A 20,487-nucleotide genomic window follows, 5' to 3' on the forward strand; every position below is an offset into this window, starting at 1 on the left:
AGACATGCTAAATGGGTTGAATTCATTGAGACTTTCCCTTATGTCGTTAAACACAAGAAGGGAAAAGAAAATGTTATTGCTGATGCATTGTCTCGTCGCTATACTATGCTTTCACAACTTGACTTCAAAATATTTGGTTTGGAGACCATCAAAGATCAATATGTGCATGATGCTGATTTTAAAGATGTAATGCAGAATTGTAAAGAAGGAAGAATGTGGAACAAGTTTGTCGTTAACGATGGATTTGTGTTTCGTGCTAACAAGCTATGCATTCCAGCTAGCTCCGTTCGTCTTTTGTTGTTGCAGGAGGCGCATGGAGGAGGATTAATGGGACACTTTGGCGTGAAGAAGACAGAGGACGTACTTGCTACACATTTCTTTTGGCCAAAGATGAGACGGGATGTTGAGCGTTTTATTGCTCGATGCACTACATGTCAAAAAGCTAAGTCACGACTCAATCCTCATGGTTTATATATGCCTTTGCCTGTACCTAGTGTTCCTTGGGAGGATATGATAGAGGCGAGGGTGTCCCGATCTTTCGATGAGATGATAACTATCGATTTGGTGGAGACGGCTTTGACGATCCGACTACAAACGTGCACGACGTTGCGCCTTAGCAATCGCTAAACCAATCTCCTGAGGTTACTAACGATGCCGGAAGCACGGTCAGCCTGACCACGAAGGTCTATTCCTGCAAGCAATCGAAGAACGAGCAAGAATATGATAAAGCAATCTGAATATTGCAAATATATATGAGGTATTGATAATGGTGGGGATCCGTAAGCGGCCTTGGTCTGGTCGTTGGACACAAACGAAGTACACGAAGTTGCGTTGGCTAACTTTTAACTAAACAAATCCCAAGGAAAAGCTACTAGATGGATCTACTTATATAGGAGCAAGGGGTGGCGGCCAAGGAGGTGGGAGGACGTCCCAAGGCAGCCTAAAACTAAATCTAGGTCGTACAAGGCCAATGGGCCCAAGTGGAGGTGATGTAACACCTTTGGACTTGTAGTTTGACTCGGATTCTGCTGCAGCATCAGATTGTTTCGTCCACAACTCAACGCTCCGGACGAATTTGAAGGTGATTCCAATTGGGTTGGAAAGTGCACGAAATCTAATTTCCAACAAAAAAAGAATCACCCAATTCGGAGTCCGTATGAAAAACTTGTGTGCGTTTTGAGTCAGGTGTGTCTGTGCAGTCCGAATCTGAATCCAGAACGTGAGAGACTTGGACTCTATCTTCTCTTGGGCCAAAAGTGACGTGAGAGAACTTTTTGGACAGCAAATAAACATCTCTTTCTTCCTTATCTTCATATGTGGATTGTACAAATGTCCCATACACATGCAATTAGACAAAACACAAAAGTGTGTGAAGTATTTTTGTTCTGGATAACATAAATAGATTATTGAATAGTTTGCACTAGAAATCACCTGACAAATATGCATATATGCAATATTTTTGGTCATATCCAAGGTAGTCATGTCCTCATCATAAACCATCTAGTGTTGCTTCTGAAATTAAATTTAAAAGTGCATGTTTATTTGCCACCAAATCTGATATTGATGAGCTAGATTTCAGCAAATCTGTTTGCTATGCTTTTGTGTGCAAAGACGCATTATTTTCATTCGAGGACGTGCCTTCCTCTTTGCCTCCTGCTGTCACTAACATTTTGCAGGAGTTCGCTGACGTCTTTCCACAAGACGTGCCACCGGGATTACCGCCTATTCGAGGGATTGAGCATCAGATTGACTTAATTCCCGGTGCTTCACTGCCAAACCGTGCACCATACCGTACCAATCCAGAGGAGACGAAGGAGATTATGCGTCAAGTACAAGAGCTTCTCGACAAAGGTTATATACGCGAATCCCTTAGTCCTTGTGCTGTTCCTATTATTCTAGTGCCGAAAAAGGATGGTACATCACGTATGTGTGTTGATTGTAGAGGCATTAATAATATTACTATTCGTTATCGTCATCCTATTCCTAGGCTCGATGATATGCTTGATGAATTGAGTGGCTCTACAATATTCTCCAAAGTTGATTTACGTAGTGGATACCATCAAATTCGTATGAAATTGGGAGATGAATGGAAAACAGCATTTAAAACTAAGTTTGGATTATATGAGTGGTTAGTCATGCCTTTTGGGTTAACTAATGCACCTAGTACTTTCATGAGATTAATGAACGAAGTTTTACGTGCTTTCATTGGACGATTTGTGGTAGTTTACTTTGATGACATATTGATTTATAGCAGATCTTTGGAAGAACATTTGGAACATTTACGTGCTGTTTTTATTGCTCTACGTGATGCACGTTTGTTTGGTAACCTTGGGAAGTGCACCTTTTGCACCGACCGAGTATCTTTTCTTGGCTATGTTGTTACTCCACAGGGAATTGAAGTTGATAAAGCCAAGATTGAAGCTATTGAGAGTTGGCCGCAGCCCAAAACGGTCACACACGTGAGGAGTTTTCTTGGCCTCGCTGGATTCTATAGGCGTTTTGTGAGAGATTTGAGCACCATTGCTGCACCTCTCAATGAGCTTACAAAGAAAGATGTGCCTTTTCTTTGGGGTACCGCACAGGAAGAAGACTTCTCCGTATTGAAAGATAAGTTGACACATGCTCCTTTACTCCAACTTCCTGATTTTAATAAGACTTTTGAGCTTGAATGTGATGCTAGTGGAATTGGATTAGGAGGTGTGTTATTACAAGATGGCAAACCTGTTGCATACTTTTCTGAAAAATTGAGTGGGCCTAGTCTGAATTATTCTACTTATGATAAAGAATTATATGCTCTTGTTCGGACTTTAGAAACATGGCAACATTATTTATGGCCCAAAGAATTTGTTATACATTCTGATCATGAATCTTTGAAACATATTAAAAGTCAAGCTAAACTGAATCGTAGACATGCTAAATGGGTTGAATTCATTGAGACTTTCCCTTATGTCATTAAACACAAGAAGGGAAAAGAAAATGTTATTGCTGATGCATTGTCTCGTCGCTATACTATGCTTTCACAACTTGACTTCAAAATATTTGGTTTGGAGACTGATGAGGACATGTGATAGAGGCAAAGGTGTCCCGTCTTTCGATGAGATGGTGGATTTCGCTTTGGTGGAAGTCGACTTTGACGATCCGACTACGAACGTGCGAGGACGTCGCGCCTTAGCAATCGCTAAACCAACTCCGAGAGGTTATTGACCACGCCGGAGCACGATCAACCTGACCACGAGGGTCTGTTTCCTGCGAGCAAACGAAGAACAAGCAAGAAACTGAGATTGCAATCTGGATATTGCGAATATAAGATGAAAGCTTTATTGATCAAGGTGGGGTTCTGTGACGCCTTTGTCTGGTCATTGAACACAAACGAAGTACGCGAAGTTGCAGCTATGGCGAACTTTTAATCTAAACAAAACCCAAAGTCTAAACGATGCCCTAAGGGCTGTATATATGGAGGAAGAGGGGGGAATTTCGTGGCCCTTGGTGGAGGAGTCCGAAATCAACCCTATCTCTTGTTTCCCCACACATACGGACTCTAAAAATAGCCTATACTTATGTATTTCGAAATTACATGGGCCTGGCCCAATAATAAGGTGACGCAGCACCCAAAATAGCCTCGGGACGAAATTTATGAAGTGGCATCTTGTATATTTCGTCCAAGGCTTCATGCACCCATTATGGTGGCTTCAAAGTCCTGAAATCATCACTTGTAACTCCGTTCTTGTTCCCCTTGCGCATGCCATCATCTCCATGCTTGTTCTTGCTCCAATGTTCATCCTTCTCCAAGCTAGGCCCTTCATTTGTAAGCAAAACAAATGTATCCAATTTAGGCAGCATCATATTCTCATGAACATTAGAATCATTACCAAGAAACGAAAGTACCTGGTAATTTAGTTGGCGTGCAGGAGCTCTAGTAATTGGTCCAGTATGTATAGCAGCAGGGGCTGTGGGTGTAACAATTGTATTGATGTCCTCATCAACGTTTGTTTGGTAACCTTGGGAAGTGCACCTTTTGCACCGACCGAGTATCTTTTCTTGGCTATGTTGTTACTCCACAGGGAATTGAAGTTGATAAAGCCAAGATTGAAGCTATTGAGAGTTGGCCGCAGCCCAAAACGGTCACACAAGTGAGGAGTTTTCTTGGCCTCGCTGGATTCTATAGGCGTTTTGTGAGAGATTTCAGCACCATTGCTGCACCTCTCAATGAGCTTACAAAGAAAGATGTGCCTTTTCTTTGGGGTACCGCACAGGAAGAAGCCTTCACGGTATTGAAAGATAAGTTGACACATGCTCCTTTACTCCAACTTCCTGATTTTAATAAGACTTTTGAGCTTGAATGTGATGCTAGTGGAATTGGATTAGGAGGAGTGTTATTACAAGATGGCAAACCTGTTGCATACTTTTCTGAAAAATTGAGTGGGTCTAGTCTGAATTATTCTACTTATGATAAAGAATTATATGCTCTTGTTCGGACTTTAGAAACATGGCAACATTATTTATGGCCCAAAGAATTTGTTATACATTCCGATCATGAATCTTTGAAACATATTAAAAGTCAAGCTAAACTGAATCGTAGACATGCTAAATGGGTTGAATTCATTGAGACTTTCCCTTATGTCATTAAACACAAGAAGGGAAAAGAAAATGTTATTGCTGATGCATTGTCTCGTCGCTATACTATGCTTTCACAACTTGACTTCAAAATATTTGGTTTGGAGACCATCAAAGATCAATATGTGCATGATGCTGATTTTAAAGATGTAATGCAGAATTGTAAAGAAGGAAGAATGTGGAACAAGTTCGTCGTTAACGATGGATTTGTGTTTCGTGCTAACAAGCTATGCATTCCAGCTAGCTCCGTTCGTCTTTTGTTGTTGCAGGAGGCGCATGAAGGAGGATTAATGGGACACTTTGGCGTGAAGAAGACGGAGGACGTACTTGCTACACATTTCTTTTGGCCAAAGATGAGACGGGATGTTGAGCGTTTTATTGCTCGCTGCACTACATGTCAAAAAGCTAAGTCATGACTCAATCCTCATGGTTTATATATGCCTTTGCATGTACCTAGTGTTCCTTGGGAGGATATATCTATGGACTTTGTTTTAGGTTTACCTCGAACAAAGAAGGGGAGGGATAGCATATTTGTTGTCGTGGATAGATTCTCGAAAATGGCACACTTTATACCATGTCATAAAAGCGATGATGCTGTTAATGTTGCTGATTTGTTCTTTCGTGAAATTATTCGCTTGCATGGTGTGCCAAATACTATTGTTTCAGATCGTGATACTAAATTTCTTAGCCACTTTTGGAGATGTTTATGGGCTAAGTTGGGGACTAAACTGCTTTTTAGTACTACTTGTCACCCCCAAACTGATGGACAAACTGAAGTAGTCAATAGAATGTTGTTTACTATGCTTAGGGCTGTTTTGAAGAATAATAAGAAAATGTGGGAGGAATGCTTGCCTCATATTGAATTTGCTTATAATCGTTCATTGCATTCTACTACTAAGATGTGCCCTTTTGAAGTTGTGTATGGTTTCCTACCTCGTGCACCTATTGATTTGTTGCCTCTTCCATCTTCGGAGAAGGTTAATTTTGATGCTAAACAACGTGCTGAATTGATTTTAAAAATGCATGAGTTAACTAAGGAAAACATTGAGCGCATGAATGCTAAATATAAACTTGCTGGAGATAAGGGTAGAAAACATGTTGTGTTTGCACCTGGAGATCTTGTTTGGTTACATTTGCGTAAGGATAGATTTCCTGATTTGCGCAAATCAAAGTTAATGCCACGTGCTGATGGTCCCTTTAAGGTGTTAGAGAAAATAAATGATAATGCATATAAACTTGAGCTGCCTGGAGATTTTGGGGTTAGTCCCACTTTTAACATTGCAGATTTGAAGCCTTATTTGGGTGAGGAAGATGAACTTCCGTCGAGGACGACTTCATTTCAAGAAGGGGAGGATGATGAGGACATCAATACAATTGTTACACCCACAGCCCCTGCTGCTATACATACTGGACCAATTACTAGAGCTCGTGCACGCCAACTAAATTACCAGGTACTTTCGTTTCTTGGTAATGATTCTAATGTTCATGAGAATATGATGCTGCCTAAATTGGATACATTTGTTTTGCTTACAAATGAAGGGCCTAGCTTGGAGAAGGATGAACATTGGAGCAAGAACAAGCATGGAGATGATGGCATGCGCAAGGGGAACAAGAACGGAGTTACAACTGATGATTTCAGGACTTTGAAGCCACCATAATGGGTGCATGAAGCCTTGGACGAAATATACAAGATGCCACTTCATAAATTTCGTCCTGAGGCTATTTTAGGTGCTGCGTCACCTTATTATTGGGCCAGGCCCATGTAATTTCGAAATACATAATTATAGGCTATATTTAGAGTCCGTATGTGTGGGGAAACAAGAGATAGGGTTGATTTCGGACCCCTCCACCAAGGGCCACAAAATTCCCCCCTCTTCCTCCATATATACAGCCCTTAGGGCATCGTTTAGACTTTGGGTTTTGTTTAGATTAAAAGTTCGCCATAGCTACAACTTCGCGTACTTCGTTTGTGTTCAACGACCAGACAAAGGCGTCACAGAACCCCACCTTGATCAATAAAGCTTTCATCTTATATTCGCAATATCCAGATTGCAATCTTAGTTTCTTGCTTGTTCTTCGTTTGCTCGCAGGAAACAGACCCTCGTGGTCAGGTTGATCGTGCTCCGGCGTGGTCAATAACCTCTCGGAGTTGGTTTAGCGATTGCTAAGGCGCGACGTCCTCGCACGTTCGTAGTCGGATCATCAAAGTCGACTTCCACCAAAGCGATATCCATCATCTCATCGAAAGACGGGACACCTTTGCCTCTATCAAGAGAATGATGAAGTATAGTGTAGAGAAGTATTTCCCTCGGTTAAGAACCAAGGTTATCAATCTAGTAGGAGAACCTCATTAGCAGCACCTACACACCCAAAAGCAAATACTTGCACCCAATGCAAACAAGGGGGTTGTCAATCCCCTCGGCGGTTACTTGCAAGGATTAAATCTCATAGTGATATGTAAATGGATAAATTGCAAAAGAAAATAAAATAAATAAAAAAGGAGCAAGGTATTTTTGTGTTTTTATATACGATAAAAGTAGACCCGGGGGCCATAGTTTTCACTAGAGGCTTCTCTCTCGAGCACATATCATACAGTGGGTGAAAAAATTACTGTTGGGCGGTTAGTAGAAAAGCGCATATTTATGATGATATTCAAGGCAATGATCATGTATATAGGCATCACGTCTGAGATAACTAGACCAACTCCTACCTGCATCTCTACTATTACCCCACCCATTGTCGGTGCCACAAACCCTGGGTCCGTTGCCTAGACCGTGCACAGGCGTGAAGGAAAAGATTACAACACCAAGATCAAACCAAGCAAGGAGGACCAGTTCATCAAAGGGTCCAAGTGCAGATAAAGAAGATCAAGATGAACCAGAGAAGCAAGATACCACGAAGGAAAAGACCTCCCATGCCAGGTAGGCGAGCCTGGTGAGGTTGGGTTTGCCCCAGAAGCACATCCCAGATCGTCCCGCCAGGACCTGCCGTGGCTTGCGGAGTCCAAACGCTCCACCTCATGAGCGACGCAAGTCACAAATCAGTGCAGTGTCAAGCCCCAAGATGACTAAGTGGCTGATTTTCGCCACATGGCAGCCACTTCCTACAGCAAACACCTCCAGATGACACCCACCATGAGACGTGTCAAGCAAGCAGGAGCGGAGGTGGCAAAATAGCCCGACAAGGGCTACCGGGCATGCTGTGATGTGACACTAGGCGACGCATTTAATGCACCCTATCACGTGCAGAGTTAGGTTTGATAGCATGGTTTGCTATCTAATCAGTATGTAAAGACTTATTTGCCACTGTGCTGACCCCTTAACCTATAAAAGGAGGCCCATGGAAACCGTAGAAAGGGTTCGCGAGGTTGGCTAGCACGGCCCCTCACATATCTATATGCACGTAGCCACTTTGCCTAGAGGCAACCCTGCTGGGCAAGTGTGCTGCGTCCACCACCACCTTTTCCACCATCAATCCACCAAAGCAGGAGTAGGGTTTTATGCCTCACGGCGGCCTGGACCTGGGTAAAAAATGCCCGTGTGATCTCTGCCACGCTGCGCTACGCTTCTCTGCTCTTTGTGCAACGTGTCCATCCCTCCGCCGAACCAAAAGGGGCTCGTAGCCCCATAGGTGGTCGTGGATCCCTTTGGCACGCCAGGTAGGGGGTTCACTTGTGTGAACCTGAGAGCGTCGGTAGTGTGTCATCTTCATCGCCATTTTCATCATCGACAGCATCATCGACTATGGCTCCTAAGAAAAATCCCGGAGCTACGAATCACCCATCCACCTCAAGGGATCTGCCGCCCGCAATCGCCAACGTCGCGAGAAATGAGGAGACGCGTGAGGATGTGGACGTTGTGGGAGGTGTGGTTGGCGCAGGCGGCGTTGCACCACCGCTCCCGCGGCCGAAGCAGAAGCGGGAGGCACCATGGAAGAACAGCATCTGCATCATCCCAGCAGCTATGCTCCTCGAGGTACGGTTGGGGGGGATTATTTTTCCTGCACCCTCTCTCCTCGTCTTAGGGCACAACCACAATGGTGATGCACGTTCTGGGGCGAATCACAACCCTCCGGCCGCTCTCGCTGCGGGCGTGGCCACAGGGCACACGCCACCCCCGGAATGGGCAGTCCAAGCCACTGTGCCCAACGGATCCGCTGGCCCTCAAGCACCTCCATCACGTCACCATGCCATCCTAGCGGTTGGTTCGCAATAGCGAGGGCACGACACGGTCGCCACCGACACCATCAGGATTCGAGCGACGCTGCGGTCTTCATCATCATCACCTAGTACTGGCAAGAAGGCTAAAGCTAAAGCCCCGGGCAAGGAGGCTGCCGCGTGCGCTGACCGCCTGGACGCTGCGGCTGCCGAAAAGGCTAGGAAAGGTGATAACCCGTACTGCAAGATTCATCGGACCAAGGGCCACGATCTCCAAGAGTGTCATCGGGTTGAGCAGCTTGTCAAGAAGCAGAGGGATGAGTACGAGAAGCATGATAAGGAAAAAGGTCAGAGTGGCGCTAGCGTAAAGGGTCGGGGTGGTGAAGTAAATCGCCCCAGCAAGGCTCCTCAGAACCAAGGGAAACCCGCCAGGGGCCGAAAGAAGGGAGATTGCAATGATGAAAGTGATGGAGGGGATGAAGAGGAAACCAGTGAGAAGGAATTCCAAAAGGCCAATGACGTGTGTGCATTGATGGGGGTGCATCTTTGCACTCCTCTCACCGCCAACTTAAATAGTGGGCGCGTGAAGTCAATGCCATGGAGCCAGTGGCAGGTTCACGGAAACCATTCAAATGGTCACGCATGCTGTAGGATCGAAAGTATGTCTAGAGGAGGGGTGATTAGACTACTTGACCAAATAAAAATCTAGCCTTTTCCCAATTTTAAGTCTTGGCAGATTTTAGCAACTTTACACAAGTCAAGCAATCAAACTACACATGCAATTCTAAGAGTATAGCAGCGGAATGTAAAACATTGCACATGAAGGTAAAGGGAGGAGTTTGAGGGAGCAAGCGCAATATAAACACGGAGATTTTTGGCGTGGTTCAGATAGGTGGTGCTATCGTACATCCACGTTGATGGGGACTTCAACCCACAAAGGGTAACAGCTACGCGAGTCCACGGAGGGCTCCACCCACGAAGGGTCCACGAGGAAGCAACCTTGTCTATCCCGCCATGGCCGGCGCCCATAAAGGACTTGCCTCACTAGGGTAGATCTTCATGAAGTAGGTGATCTCCTTGCCCGTACAAACTCCTTGGTTCAACTCCACAATCTTGACGGGGGCTAACCAATCTAGGAGACACCACTCTCCAAAAGGCAATAGATGGTGTGTTGATGATGAACTCCTTGCTCTTGTGCTTCAAATGATAGTCTCCCCAACAATCAACTCTCTCTCGTAGGATTGGATTAGGTGGAAAGATGATTTGAGTGTAAAGCAACATGGGGAAGGCTAGAAATCAAGATTTATGTGGTTGGAATGGGATATCTTGACCTCAACACATGAGTAGGTGGTTCTCTCAGAAAATGAATGCTGGAAGTGTAGACACGTTCTGATGGCTTTCTCCAAGAATGAAGAGAGGGTGGATGGGTATATATAGCCTCCACACAAAATCTAACCGTTAAACACAATTTACCAAACTCGGTGAGACCGAATCAGAAAAGTCGGTCGGACCGATTTAGTTCATAATGTGACCGTTAGGCATTTTGGTGGGACCGACATGTCAACTCGGTGGGACCGATTTCTTTAGGGTTAGGGCATAACGTAATCTCAGTGAGACCGATTACACAAACTCGGTGGGACTGACTTTGGTAATAAGCTAACCAGAGAGTTGGTGAGGCAAACTCGGTGGGACCGATTCTCTCATCTCGGTGAGACCGAAACGTTACGAAGGGGAAATGGAGAGTTTGCATTGCGAACTCGGTGGGACCGATCGCTCATCTCGGTTAGATTGAAATGTTACAAAGGGAAACACAGCGTTTGGAATCCCATCTTGGTGAGACCGAGATCCCTATTGGTGAGACCGAAGTGACTAGGGTTTCTGGCAGTGGCTATGTCAAATTATCTCGGTGGCGCCAGATAGATCAAATCGGTGGGGCCAAGTTTGACTTTTAGTTTGGGACATATGTGGATATGAGAAAGTTGCTGAGGGTTTTTGGAGCATATCACTAAGCATCTTGAGCAAGCAAGCCATTAAGCAACACCTCATCCTCTTTTAATAGTATTGGCTTTTCCTATGGACTCAATGTGATCTTGGATCACTAAAAGTAAAATGTAGAGTCTTGAGCTTTAGAGCTTGAGCCAATCCTTTATCCTTAGCATTTTGAGGGGTCCACATTCCTAATCCATGCCATGCCAATCATTGAAATTTCCTGAAATATTCATCTTGAAATAGCATTAGTTCAATGAACTATATGTTGTTAATAATTACCAAAACCACAAAGGGATAGTTGCACTTTCAATCTCTCCCTTTTTGGTAATTGATGACAACATATAGATCAAAGCTTCGACAAATGATAATAAGATTGAAATACATCATCGCTTTGAGAAGTATGTGATAAGCAAGAGCTTCCCCTAAATTTGTGCATTATTTAAGATTTGCTTTTGAATGCAAATGCACAATCGATTAGTATCATGGGTTACTCTTCCATGTCACATACATCTTGGTGGAGCACTCAAAATGATAGAAATTGAAAGCATGCACTCATCACCAAGAAAAGTGAATGATCATATATGGATATAAGAGATAATATCATCCAAGAAAACATTAAAGTAGCATATGAACAAACACATGATCATATAGGTATCTCACACAAGGACATAAGGTATCAAACAAGCACACAATAAAGTTCAACCAAACAAATAGCAAGAGAGACAAAAAGCAACACTCTCTCTCTCGAAGCCTATGTTCTATACATATTTCTCCCCCTTTGGCAACAAGTTACCAAAAAGTTCAAATATGCATAGTGCTATGCATCTCTCAGGCTTGGTCTTCGGGAGGTGGTGTAGAGAGAACTCCAAGGATGAAGGCATCAGTCGATGTAGCTGGAGCTAGTGGAGTGGCTGCTGGAGGTGGCACTGAAGCTGTAGCTGCTGGTGCTGATGTGGTAGCTCTAGTACGTGGTACTGGCACTACAGCTGACCTCTGACCTCTTGGCACTCGCTGAAAAGCTTCTGTAGTTGCCTTCCCTTTCTTCTCCTCTGCTTCATCCTGGAGCTGCTCAACTGTTGTCTGCATCTCAGTCACTTTCAAATCAAGATCATAGAATTTTTGTTCAATGATCCTCTCCAAGCTCTCCTGATTCTGAGTCAGGGTGTCCAAGCCCTTCTCAATCCTCAAAGTTTATTGGAACAGATATCCAAGTTGATCTTGTTTGCTCTTCAAGAACACTTGAGATGCCTCTTCAGCACTTGGCATCTTTGTAGCTCTTTCTGTCTTTGCCTTAGCTCTCTTCTCTTGTGCTTGCACTGATGAACGTACATTATCATCCATTACAATTGTGTTGTCTTCAAATTCTGGGTAGAGAGGTAAATGCTCCCTGTCCAATAAGTAAGTGCATGTGCCCATCTTTGAGTTGATGAGCACCTGAATGTGTGGAGAATACCCACAAGATATTTTCTGGTCAGCAGTTGTCCTCTTGATTGTCTCTACAATCAGAATCATGACCTTGAATTTTTGAGGCACATCAAAAATGTGCAGCAAGTGGATTGAATGTCCTCTTATCATCCTATGATCTCCAGATTTGGGCAACAGAGTATGCCTTAAGATGGTGATGATAGTAGGCAGACCAGACAACAAATATTTCACTGAGCCCAACTTATGAGTTTCTAGGGCTTTATCAGGAATTTCCTTATACATATTTGCCATGGAGGTGTTGTCTTTCTTCTTCTTGGCATACACATCTAAATCATCCTCATGGTCTTCTGGGGCACTGATCAATTTTGCCCATTCTTCAACAGTTGAATGGTACCTTCTACCTTCATACATCCACACTATCCTTCCATCTGGATAGAAATGAGCAGTGGAATAGAATCACATGATTATCTCATCATTCCATTTGGTGAGCTTCTGTCCAACGAACCTGTCAACTCCACAAGATTTAAAGCTGTCATGTACACCTGGAAAGTGATCTTCATTCTCTTTAATATATTCCCGATCAACCCATCTCATATCACAGACAATTGGCTTCTTATCAAGCAGAATGGTCTCATAGAAATCTTGTTGTTCTCTGGTGTGGAACCTATAGTCCACAGCAGTTCTCCTTCTCACAGCATATGGATCAGACTGTCTCCAAAGTCCCAATCCTGCATCCTTTCTGATGTTCATGTCCTCTACCACTGGATGAGTGTCATTGTGGTCTGGAATCTTTGGTTTAAGCTTTCTGAGCACTTGGGCTTCAGCATCTTCTTCTTCATCCATCTCAGGCACTAGGGCTTTGTTCTTCTCCTAAGCAGGAATGTCTCTGGTGGTTCTCTTGGGTACAGACTTGGTGGTTTGAGCAGCAGCTTTGGGAGCAGGTTTAGGCTTAGAAGTAGCAGCCCCTGACTTGATTGCATCTCCCATAAGCTTTTGTGACTTGGGTGCTGGTGCAGCATCCTCTTCCTGTTCCTCTTCTTCTTCATCTCTTACCATAGTTGACTTTCCAAGAACTTTTGCAAATGTGGTTCTTGCCCTCTTCTTCTTCTTGCCATCTCCAACTGCCTTAGCATCATCTGATTCTATTGTGAATTTCATGGGTTCTCCTATTGGAACTTTCCTTGGCTTTAACATTGGGACTCTCTTTGATGGTGCCTTCTTATGCAACCCTGGCTTTGTTGCAGCGGTAGTGCCATACTCTTTCTTCAACACTTTCTTCTTTGAGGTGGCCTCATCCTCAACAGCCACATAGTCCTCATCCTTAGAGTCTGAGGTTCTCTTCTTCCTTGTTCTAGTGGCTGCCTTTGGCAAGTTACTTGGTGTGCTCCTGCTGCCCTCATCATAGCTGCTTGAGGGATTTGTGCCCTCACTCATTTGCACTTGCTCTTCAGATTTATTCTGGCTATCACTCTGGTCGGACATCTTGGCAGGCAAACTGACAGCAAACCCCGTGAATAGATATGGATGAGGTAGAGTAGATGAGCATCACAAAGTGCAGAGATTTTTGCAAAACAAACGAGTCACAGACTTAGTTTTAGTTCTCTACTGAAATGATTTCGGAGCTACCGAATTGATGAACTTGGTGATACCAAAGAAACAATTGGAACCTAAACTAGTGAACTCAGTCAGATCGAGTCATAGTTCGGTGGCACCGAGATTGCTAGGGTTTCACAGAGAACTGAACTCGGTCACACCGATTAAGCGCATGTGCAATGGCCTAAGCCAAATCGGTGAGACTGATTTCTAAAATTCGATCGGTCTGAGATGAGTTTAGCGGAGACCTAACCCTAATTTTCGAATCAAATTTAACCTAAAGGAAGTTTTCTCCGGATAGATTGATTTCATACGTGGCAATGATCATGGCATTGACCTTGTGCTTAGAATCGGAGGTAAAAAGAGAGCACAGGGGGTCGAACTCATACCCTAGTTCGGTGGGAGTTTGCTACGATGGCAACGGCGGAGCAGATTCCCGTTGACGGCGACAGAAACCAGCGCCGGGACATCGCTGGCGGCAAGGAGACAATCCGGAGACCCGACGAGGCAGCGCAGGATATGTGTAGGATGAGGGCTTTTGAAGAAAATTCCAAAATCTCACCCATGGATATATATATATCCTGACCCTGTTGGTGTGACCGAGTGGAACAACTCGGTGGCACCGAGATGCAGAATCACAAGCGGTTACTGCAACTCGGTGTGACCAAAATGTTTAAATCGGTTGCACCGAGATGAAAACCTATATCAACTTAGTGAACTCGGTGTGACCGAAATGGATGACTCGTTCATACCGAAATGCACAAAGAGATTGTGAAAGTTTAAGTCTATGACGAATCGGGGCCTCCGAGTTCTCCTCACATGGAGTGGTTCGAATCTGACTTGATCAAACTTTGTGATGTAGCATGAATAGAGTTTGAGACGAGAAAAGCATAGATAGCTAGAGAAGGTTTGTAACGCCCCGGATGCAACTTTCCATATTCGTAACTCCAATTCTTGCATTTTCCGGAGATGTGTTTTGATAATTCCTTCGTGGTTGGGTTTTTGTCTTTTGTTTTGCTTTTTGTTCATGTCTTGCATTTCATCTCATAGCATCATGCGCATTGCATCTGCATATTTTCATAAAAACGTGCATCCGTTGTTAGTTACCGCTTCTTCCTCGTCTCTGCTGACCTTTCTCAGACCGACCATTCTGTTTTTGCCTGACCGTTTGACCCCCTTTGCACAATACTCAAACCCCTCGCGCGCGTTCGAAAGTTGTCCCGAACCCGACCCGCTCTGTTGTTACCGTTGAGTCCGGATCATCCCCCAATATCTATAAAATATCTCCGTTTTCTTATTTGGACTTCCTAGCCTATTTATTCTCGATCGCCCGATTTTGAACGGAGGGACCGGATCAACCCCTATCCTAATCCCCTACCTATATATTGAGCCTAACCCTAGATCCTAGGCAGTTTGTCCCTGCCGCCGCCGCACAATCTCCCTCGGGATCCACCAGCGCCCAATCCCCTCGCAGCCCCCACCTTCTCCTCGATTTCCCCACCAGCCCAACCGCAGCGCTCAAACAAGTCTCCTCCTTCCTCGGGATCGATACAGATCCCACCTGCCAAATCCCCTCTCCTCGTTTTCCCCTCCTGTCCAACCACCACGACCGCCGACGCTCAAATCGCACAGGAGCCCGAGCTCCACCTCATCGCCCCCCATCCCCGTCTCCTGGATCCCAGCGCGCCCGAGCTCTCTGCTTCAAGGACCTCCTCGTCCCCAACCGGCGCCCTCCTCTGTTCCCGAGGCCCAGCCTTCTCTCGCTCTCGTGCGCGAGCACGCGCCCGAGGAGCTCGAGTAGGGGAGCCCCGATCCCGCAGCGCCCCTCCTCCCTGCCTGAGCCACCGGATCCAGCCGCCGATGAGCTCCAGCCAGGTCGCCCCGTCGCGCCCCCTCCTGGTTCTCCTTTCTCATCCCCGTGCCTCACCTCTCTCTTTCGCGAGTTTCTGCAGGAGCTGCAGCAACCGCCATCGACAGCATCTCTCCAGCGGTTTGTGTCGCCTACTTTGCTCCGGATGTGACTCCCTCCGCCTCAATCCAGTCGCTGCCGTCGCGCCAAGCTCCGCCGGCAAGCCCTGCCTCCGCCGCCTTGCCTCGCCGTCCCCGCCGCCAAGTCCGGCCGTGGCCGTCGCCCCCTGCATCCTCTGCTTCGAGCAGGAGGTCGACGAGCGCTCGACCCAGCCCCGTTGACCGCGTCCGCTCCACGCGCAGGCCCAGCTCCCTTCGCCCGTGAGGCCCAGCTCCGCGCGCGCTTGCAGGCCCATGGGTGAGGCCACACCCCAGCAGCCCCATGCCGGCCTCCTCCAGATCTGACTGGGCCAGGCCCATGGGTGAGCTGCCCCAGCGCCTGCCCTGTCCTGCGCCCAGTAGTTTCGGCCCGTTAATGTTTTTTTTCAGATTCTGCGAATTTAGCATTATTCCACTATTTAACAGATTTGCAGAAAACCCCCTAGAGTTCATGCATTTAATAACTCACAAATGGTGCATCATATGTAAATAATTTATATATGTAAAATGCTTAGAATTTTGTGTAGATTAATAGTACGCCACTTTTATCCATGTTAAAAATGTTTAACTTGCTGTTTGTTTAAATTTGCTAATATGCCATGTTAAAATGCTTTAATTCATAACTAAATAACCGTAGCTCCATTTTAAATAAACCTTATATGTAAATGGGGTGGAAAAATGCCTAGTTTAACGTGGTGGACTTTATTTTCCTGTTTAACGACCTTAAAATTGTGTTTAGGGCAGAACAGTAGCAAATTCATAAATTGCACATGAGGATTTTCCGGAATTGTTGTTTGTAACTTCCGACCTCATTTAAACTTGCCTATATATGTAGTTTCATTATGTTTCACCTCTTGCCATGTTTAACAACATTTAATATTGTTGTGTACCTAAACGAGAGCGAACTAAATAACTTGAATATGGTGTTTCGTTAATATGCAACTCGTTGCATATTGAGCTCCACTTAACTTGTAGTATTGGTTGTCGCACCTTGCCATGCCATGCCTCATTAAACTGGACATGCATCATACTTGTTTGTGCATCATGTCATGTTTATGCTCATGCATTTACCATGTTGTTTGTTTCTTTCCGGTGTTGCTTCTTAGTTCCGATAACGTTGCGATTGTGAGGATTCGTTCGACTGCTCCCGTTCGTCTTCTTCATAGTCTCGTTCTTCTTCCTTGCGGGATTTCAGGCAAGATGACCGCTACCCTGGATCTCACTACTGTCATTGCTATGCTAGTTGCTTCGTTCTATCACTTTGCTGCGCTACCTATCATTTGCTCTTCAAGCCTCCCAATTGCCATGTCAGCCTCTAACCTTTTCATCCTTCCTAGCAAACCATTGCTTGGCTATGTTACTGCTTTTGCTCAGCCCCTCTTATAGCGTTGCTAGTTGCAGGTGAAGTTGAAGATTGCTCCATGGTGGACAGGATTATGTTGGGATATCACAATATCTCTTATATTATTAATGCATCTATATACTTGGTAAAGGGTGGAAGACTCGGCCTTATGCCTGGTGTTTTGTTCCACTCTTGCTGCCCTAGTTTCCGTCATACCGGTGTTATGTTCCCGGATTTTGCGTTCCTTACGCGGTTGGGTGATTTATGGGAACCCCTTGACAGTTTGCTTTGAATAAAACTCCTCCAGCAAGGCCCAACATTGGTTTTACCATTTGCCTCACCTAGCCCTTTGTTCCCTTGGGTTTCTGGAGCCCGAGGGTCATCTTTATTTTATCCCCCCCCCCCCGGGCCAGTTCTCCTCCGAGTGCTGGTCCAAACCGAGCGATGTCCGGCGCCCCTTGGGCAACCAGGGTCTATGCCAACCCATCGTCTTGCTCATCCGGTGTGCCCTGAGAACGAGATATGTGCAGCTCCTATCGGGATTTGTCGGCACAGTGGGATGCTTTGCTGGTCTTGTTTTACCATTGTCGAAACGTCTTGTAAACCGGGATTCCGAGTCTGATCGGGTCTTCCTGGGAGAAGGTATATCCTTGGTTGATCGCGAGAGCTTATCATGGGCTAAGTTGGGACATCCCTGCAGGGTATAAACTTTCAAAAGCCGTGCCCGCGGTTATGGGCAGATGGGAATTTGTTAATGTTCGGTTGCAGGTACCTTGACACCAGATCCGAATTAAAACGCATCAACCGCGTGTGTAGCCATGATAGTCTCTTTTCGGTGTAGTCCGGGAAGTGAACATGTTTTTTGGGTTATGTTTGACGTAAGTAGGAGTTCAGGATCACTTCTTGATCATTGCTAGCTTCACGATCGTTCCTTTTGCTCTCTTCTCGCTCTTATCTGCGTATGTTAGCCACCATATATGCTTAGTCGCTGCTGCAACCTCACCACTTTACCCCTTCCTTTCCCATTAAGCTTTGCTAGTCTTGATACCCATGGTAATGGGATTGCTGAGTCCTCGTGGCTCACAGATCACTACAACAACAGTTGCAGGTACAGGTTATGCGATGATCATGACGCGAGAGCGATATTACTTGTTTTGGAGTTCTTCTGCTACTTCTTCTTCGATCAGGGGATAGGTTCCAGGTCGGCAGCCCAGGCTAGCAGGGTGGATGTCGTTTGAGTTTCTATTTGTGTTTCATCCGTAGTTCGGATGTTGATCTTATGTATGATGTATTGATGTTGTATTCGTGTGGCATTGTATGCCTCTTGTATGTATCCCCATCTATTATGTAATGTTGATGTAATGATATCCACCTTGCAAAAGCGTTTCAATATGCGGTTCTATCCTTGGTGGGACCTTCGAGTCTCTTTAGGATAGTATCGCATATTGGGCGTGACAAGTTGGTAATCGGTGCCTCGACTGACCATAGGAGCCCCCTTGATTGTTAGCCGTTGTTGAGTCTAGAAGAAAACTATGTTGAGTCTTAGGATTATATATATCGGAGAGTAGGATTCTTTTTACTCCTCAGCCCCTTCGTGGCTCTGGTTTGGTCTCCCGGCGTAGATGTTTTGTCTTTCCTCTCCTCAAATTTCACTAAAACTTTTTTTAGGATCATGCGGGTATCTTGGAATCGTTCTGATGGTTTTGTGACGAGAACATTGTTCTTGGTGCCTCCTGTCTATTATGTGGCATTGACCCGGGGAGTTGAGCTCCGAGGTGTTGTCGTCACAATTTTATCGTTGCAGTTCTGGAATACCTGAGTTTTGCCGACATCAAAAATCTCTTTTATGCAGTTGTTGGTGAGATAACCTCGATGCCACCCAGTACTGGGGCGGGAGTTCGGGAGTATTGCCATAACTCGGATAACGGATGCTTTTCGAAGGTTGAGGTACACGATTTCCGAAGGTTTCTTGGTTATGTGTTCACGGATGGATACAACTTGGATGTAGGTATTGTTAGTTTGGGTGAGATATATTGCTTCCCCTGTATCCCCAACACTAGATTGCATAACCAGAAAGTTTCGGGAGTTTATAGGTGGGAATTCAAGTAGCTCTTAGAATATCTTTCCGACAGATGCATGATATGGGATTGGGTAAATATCTATCATATGTATTTGTTCCGACTTATTCTGCAAGCCAATCCTTTGTTTTGTTTTATTTGTGCTATTCGAGTTGCTTCATAGTCAAGTGTTGATTCCATACCTTTCAAGCGGTGTTCTCATATTTCTATGGGAGTACTAATCCTTCTTGATCACTGAGGTTGTCATGTCAATTCTTTTCCAACTGGCGTGCTTCTCTTCAAGTGGCTCTGATCATTTTCAACATCCGCAAGATCAACTCTAAGTTTTCTCGCCGGTGTTTGTTTCATCCATCCCAAGTTGCCTTTGTTTTCCCGCCCTCCCACCCTTTTTCTTCAAGGACTCAGATTTCTTAATCATGTATCCTTTTATTTGTGAGAAGTCTTTTCATTATTTTATTTCGATGTTCTTATCCGGTGATTCTCAGGAAGATACTAACGGAGCTTCAAGTTCATCATTCTTCATTCTCGTATTCTTCTCCGGTGGATTAATTTCAAGTTTCGGTGTTGATCATATCTCTTCCTGTTGTTTCACATATCTTCCCATGTGAATTTCTTATCCAAGGCTCTCTTATTTTTTCACCTCTCCCAGTTCATATCCGGAGTGCTGAAGATATCTCGGAAGATTCGTGCTTCCATTCTCTATCTGTTCAAGTTATTTTGAGGTTGTTATCTCATTCAAGCCATTTAATTCAACCGGTGCAATCTCTCTTCAAAATCGTTCAACGATGGTTCTTTCGAGTGGGCCCTAACCCACAGGTCTTTTCCAGGATCTTACCTGACTCTTCGAATTATCAGGAGTGATTCTCAAATTCATTTCCAAGTTTGACATAAGAATGAATTTTCATCAGTCACATGCCTTCTCCAAGGTCGCTTTCAAATTCTTTTCATCTTTGGCTCAACCTTTCCTCTTTTAATTCTCCCGGAGTATCTCAACAATTCGTGGTGGTTCTCATCATCATTCTCAACATTTGAAGACCGAAGAAGAGTTCCTCTTAAATCCTTACATGTCCATCCAGAGATTCATGGCTCTCTTAAATTCTTTTCGTACCATCCGGAGCATTTCATGAGTTGTTTCCATTTCTTTCCTCCGAAGGCCATCATGTCATAATTATTCATTCCAGCTTTTAGTTCTCGTTCTCCAAATCTTACCGATGCATCGTTCAAATATCCTCTAACCAGTTCATGATCTCTTCGTTCACTTGTATCTAAATTCCCCTCAAGTA

The sequence above is a fragment of the Triticum dicoccoides genome, chromosome 7B (assembly GCF_002162155.2).
Source record: "Triticum dicoccoides isolate Atlit2015 ecotype Zavitan chromosome 7B, WEW_v2.0, whole genome shotgun sequence".
NCBI classification, from domain to species: Eukaryota; Viridiplantae; Streptophyta; class Magnoliopsida; order Poales; family Poaceae; genus Triticum; species Triticum dicoccoides.